Below are 5,580 nucleotides of genomic sequence, written 5' to 3' on the forward strand. Positions count from 1 at the left end.
CAGGGGCGAACCCCGCCGAAAACTGCTCTGAAATAAATGCCCCAAAACAACCGGGAAGAGGGAAAAAAAACCGTCTGCCTCTAATCTATTAGGATAAAAGACAAAACAAAAACACTACACAAAAAAAAAAAAAACCAAACCAAAAAGACATCAATTTATTTTAAAAATATTTAAGTTTTTTTTAAAGTATTTTTCCATATTAATATTCACATTTCTATTTACAATGTATATTGATGTACACTGTCCATTTATACATTTATTTTTATAAATACATTTCTATTCCATATTGCATATATCCCTAAAACTTTAATTTATTTGTATATTTTTATAATTATTTTTGCATAGTAAGTATGTATTTCTGTTACTATTTTTACTTCCGTAACACTTGGATTATTTAAAATAAAACCTTTACCTCCATCCAAATTAAAGCCAAAAAGAACCCCTTTTTTCTAAAGTGTATTTAAATATTTTTTAAAATTCTATTTTTCAGGTTCATATTCACATGTACATTTAAAATGTATACTTATGTATACTGTTATTTGTATTCTTCATTACATCTCTTCCTGTTATTTGTGTTTCTTTGTATTTTGTGTTTATATATATTTACATCTTGTTTGTATATCTCAATATTTAGAAATATATGACAATAATATCTACACTCATATTATTTAAAATAAAAACCCTGCCTCTAACACAATACGACTAAAAAAAACCCCAACCCTTTATTTTAAACAAAATTTAAATAGGTTTTATCCTAACGTTCAATTTTTATATTCATATTTGTATTTATAATGTATATTTAATGTATATTGCTTACTTACACATTTATCTTTACCAATGTCAATTTAAAACTAAATTTATATTCTACATTAGATCTGATGCGAGTAGTTTTTCATATTTTTTATATCTTTTTATTCATATTTTTTTTATATTTGATTAAATATTTCTGCGTCAAGATTTTTACTTCTGGAATTTTTACTACGGCAGCAGGCCATGCAGCAGGGCAGAACAGCTCCGGCACAAATACCTGCAGACACCCGTGACACAGAACGTGACAAACAGGGGGACATGAAACACGACACATCATGCTTGTGGTGAGGGCCTCGAGGGGAAAAGGCAAAAGGGATCCCAAAGACACACCAGGGAACACGACACACACCGGAGCTGTTCTGCACTGCCCGCCTGAAAGCTGCCATCAAAAGCAGAGCCTCTCCCTTCAGCTGTCCTAAGAGGCCCTTGCAGAAGATTGCTTTCCCCTCTGCTCATTTGTAAATCTGTCCCAGGGATTCCCAACCTGCTACTCCGCCATCTCCAGGCCGTGGCCCCCGACTTATCTTTTGGATGATCAGTCATGAGAATCCACGCTGCACCTGAAATGAGTCTGCCTTGGAGGGCCTCGTGATGGCCTATGAGCCTCTCGGTCAGCTGCAATAAAGAAAACCAAATCCAAAGTATGAGTCCAGAGTTATGTGGGCCAAATCCCTGCAAGTCAGCTACTTGCCCTTTCCTGAGCGTGCCTGGCTCCCTCAGGCTCCAGCTTCATCCTGATTCCAAGGCTGTGGCCTTTATTAGGAGTGGCACCTGGGTTAGAGAAAGGCAAAGTTAAATGGCATTCCTGTGAGTGCACTGGATGACCTTGTGTGCTGTAAGACATGGGAATGCCTCTGCTAGGCTTCTGAACAGCCTTGTGTGGGGGGGCCCTCAAATAAACACCCTTTCTCGCCCTGCTGCCTGCAAACCCCCTCCCAAGAACTCCTAACTGGATACCTGCTCACCCTCCCTCTCCCAGTCACAAACCCCAACTCACCTGAAGCCTCAATCTCAAACATCATCCTTGACACTGGGAAGATCCCTCTTGTGACACAATGAATCTGCTGAAAAATTGTTGTGCTTGAGAGCTGAGCAATAGCAACCACTTCTCTCCGCTGCTCACCTTGGCTGCTGGTATCCAGATTGACTTCCTAAAAGAAAGACAAAGAACAGTGCTGTAACACAGACACCATACACACTTCTCCTGCAGAGACAAATGGGGCCTCACCTGCTCGGGGCAATCCCCTCACCCGGGATGGGGCCCTCTGGCACAGATTTAATCCATGGCAATCTGAAAAGAAAGTTAGGACAAGAGTCAAACTGTTGCAGGATAACTGATGAGCTCCAGATATGATGAGTCCATCTACAAATCCCACCTAGAGTCCAACTACACCCCACATTACACATTCTAGGTCCCCGGGCCCTCTCCTATCGCACCAGGCTATGCGGCAGGGCAGAGCAGCTCCGGCACATACGTGTCCTGACACCCGTGACACAGGACAGGCAGGACAGGACAGACAACGGGGACACAACAGGAACAGAAATCTCTTGGCAAGGAAAATGGCTGCAAGGACTGAGAGAATGCAAAAGGAGATGACTGAGTTCAAACTGACGGTCAGCTGATGAGGCTCAGAGAACCCTGAAGGAAGAAGATGCTAACTGAAGGATTTATTCCAAGAACAGCAAAGATCGATGCCCAGGAATCCTATGGTCAGAATCCTCTGCCTGCCCTCACATTCTTACAAGTCCTAATCCACCAAAATGGATCCAGGTGGGGCATGGCTGTCCCTACAGCTCAGAACAAGACCTGACAAGACACCTGACTGGATGCTTCCAAAGAGAGAACTTCTGACTGGAGAGCTCAGACAGGTGTCAGAATCGCATCTATGGCCTGGGTGCCAGGCCAGGGAATGCAGTGATCACAGATGCCAACAATGATGCCTGGGTGTCTGACAGGCCCCTCAAAGGCTAACGTAAAAGAAACAGGATACACAAACAACACACAATGCACAATAGACAAGTGACATGAGACACACCGGGACTGCTCTGCCCTGCACACCTCAGCACTGTGATCAAAAGTGAGACATGGCTTTTATGGGGCCTAAGGGGCCACTTCATGGACACCCCCCACCTCCAAATTGGACTCAAAAACCCCTCCCAGTAATTCCCAAACCAGCAACCCACATTCATCCCCTCTGTGGGTCACAGCCCTCTACTCATCTCTCAGACACCTGGAGATGCTGGTCCCTGTCAGGTGCGTAGAAAGGCCACCTCGTCAGCTGGGAAGGTCCTACTGGCACCGGGGCTGGGGTCTCTCAGACAGCTACATTAAAGAGAACCAAACATCAGTGCCTGACCTTGGCACCGCATCGGCCAAAACCCCACCACTCTGCTACTCACCGCGCTCCTAAGAAGGCCCGGCACCTCCTAACCCTGACCCTCTGCCACACCTGGAACGCATCTGCACCTGAAAGAAAGTTAGAACATATGTCAAACACCACCAGGGTAACTCACAAGCTGCAAACACCTTATGTCAATCTAGGAAGAGCATCTAGAGCCCAAGTACAGACCACATTACAAATTCCAACTCCCCAGGCTTGTCCTACTGCAGCAGGCCATGCAGCAGGGCAGAACAGCTCCGGCACAAATACCTGCAGACACCCGTGACACAGAACGTGACCAACAGGGGGACATGAAACACGACACATCATGCTTGTCGTGAGGGCCTCGAGGGGAGAGGGCAAAAGGGACCCCAAAGACACACTAGGGAACACGGCACACCGGACAACACGACACAGACCAGAGCTGTTCTGCACTGCCCGCCTGAAAGCTGCCATCAAAAGCAGAGCCTCTCCCTTCAGCTGTCCTAAGAGGTCCTTGCAGAAGATTGCTTTTCCCACTGCCAATTTTTAAATCTGCCCCAAGAACTCCAAAACCACTATTCTCTTATCCCCAGGCCAAGGCCCCCGACTTATCTTTTGGATGATCGGTGATGGGAATCCACGCTGCACCTGAAATGAGTCTGCCTCGGAGGGCTCTGTGATGGCCTGTGAGCCTCTCGGTCAGCTGCAATAAAGAAAACCAAAACCAAAGTGTGAGTCCAGAGTTATCTGGGCCAAATCCCACCAAGGCAGCAACTTGCCCTCTCCTGAGCGTGCCTGGCTCCTTCAGGCTCCAGCTTCATCCTGATTCCAAGGCTGTGGCCTTCATTAGGGGTGGCACCTGGGTTAGAGAAAGGCAAAGTTAAATGGCATTCCTGTGAGTGCACTGGATGACTGTATGGTGTAAGACATGGGAATGCCTCTGCTAGGGTTCTGAAACCTTGGGGAGCGTCTTCAAATAAACACCCTTTCTCACCCTGCTGCCTGCAAACCCCCTCCCAAGAACTCCTAACTGGATACGTGATCACCCTCCCTCTCCCAGTCACAATCCTCAACTCACCTGAAGCCTCAATCTCAAACATCATCCTTGACACTGGGAAGATCCCTCTTGTGACACAATGAATCTGCTGAAAAATTGTTGTGCTTGAGAGCTGAGCAATAACAACCACTTCTCTCCGCTGCTCACCTAGGCTGCTGGTATCCAGAGTTACTTCCTAAAAAGAAAGACAAAGAACAGTGCTGTAACACAGTCACCATACACACTTCTGCTGCAGAGACAAACGGGGCCTCACCTGCTCGGGGCAACCCCCTCACCCGGGATGGGGCCCTCTGGCACAGATTTAATCCATCTCAATCTGAAAAAAAAAGTTAGGACAAGAGTCAAAATGTGGCAGGATAATTTAAGAGCTCCAGATATCCTGTGTCCATCTACAAATTCCATCTGGAGTCCAACTACACCCCACATTACACATTCCAAGTCCCTGGGACTTCTCCTATTGCACCAGGCTGTGCAGCAGGGCAGAGCAGCCCCGTCCCAAATGCGTGCAGACACCCGTGACACAGGACACACAAGACATGACAAACACTGGGGACACAACAGGAACAGAAATCTCTTGGCAAGGAAAATGGCTGCAAGGACTGAGAGAAGGCAAAAGAAGAAGAGTTGAAGATGATGGCGAGCTGATGAGGCTCAGAGAACCCTGGAGGAAGAAGATGCAAACGGAATGATTTATTCCAAAAACTGCAAACCTGGATGCTCGAGAATCCTACAGTCAGAATCCTCTCCCTAACCTCACATCCTTACAAGTCCCAGTCTGCTATAATGGATCATTGCACAGCATGGCTGTCCATACAGCTCAGAACAAGACCTGACAAGACATCTGACTGGATGCTTCTAAAGAGAGATGTATTTCTGATGCCTGTGTGAGCTCCCCAGTCAAAAGTTCTATGGCATGGGTGCCAGGGCGAGGAACACTGAGATCACGGATACTAGGAAAGGTTTCTGAGAGGCCCCTCACAGGGCTAAGATAAGAGACATGAGATATCCAGACAACACACAATACACAAAAGACAAGTGACATGAGACACACCGGGACTGCTCTGCCCTGCTGTGCACCTCAGCACTGTGATCAAAAGGGAGACTTTGCTTTTATAGGGCCTAAGGGGCAACATCCTGGCTACCCTCATTGCCAGAGCCAACTCAGACCCCCACCTCAGGGAGTCCTGACCAAGCACCCCACGTTCATCTCCTCTGTGGGTCACAGCCCTCTACTTATCTCTCAGACATCTGGGGATGCTGGTCCCTGTCAGGTGTGAAGGAAGGCCACCTCGTCACCTGGGAAGGTCCTGCTGGCACCGGGCTGGTGTCTCTCAGACAGCTGGATTAAAG

General features: G+C 46.9%; 2 long non-coding RNA genes across 3 annotated transcripts; both read right to left on the reverse strand.

The window, feature by feature from the left end:
* Nucleotides 1-1,457: 1,457 nt before the first annotated feature.
* On the reverse strand, nt 1,458-3,282 carry LOC134418955 (uncharacterized). Of its 2 annotated transcripts, none has more exons than XR_010027897.1 (5): nt 3,211-3,282; nt 3,042-3,133; nt 2,039-2,101; nt 1,808-1,961; nt 1,458-1,581 (listed from the first exon to the last, which is right to left on the reverse strand). It is a non-coding gene; the product is annotated as an uncharacterized LOC134418955 (long non-coding RNA). The 2 variants fall into 2 exon arrangements; XR_010027898.1 differs by having other exon boundaries at nt 2,995-3,133.
* Nucleotides 3,283-3,968: 686 nt separating this feature from the next.
* Nucleotides 3,969-5,286, reverse strand: LOC134418956 (uncharacterized). The gene is made up of 4 exons (XR_010027899.1): nt 4,484-5,286; nt 4,378-4,405; nt 4,252-4,298; nt 3,969-4,032 (listed from the first exon to the last, which is right to left on the reverse strand). It is a non-coding gene; the product is annotated as an uncharacterized LOC134418956 (long non-coding RNA).
* Between the last annotated feature and the right edge of the window lie 294 nt (nt 5,287-5,580).

The sequence above is a fragment of the Melospiza melodia genome, chromosome 5, assembly GCF_035770615.1.
Source record: "Melospiza melodia melodia isolate bMelMel2 chromosome 5, bMelMel2.pri, whole genome shotgun sequence".
Taxonomy (NCBI): Eukaryota; Metazoa; Chordata; class Aves; order Passeriformes; family Passerellidae; genus Melospiza; species Melospiza melodia.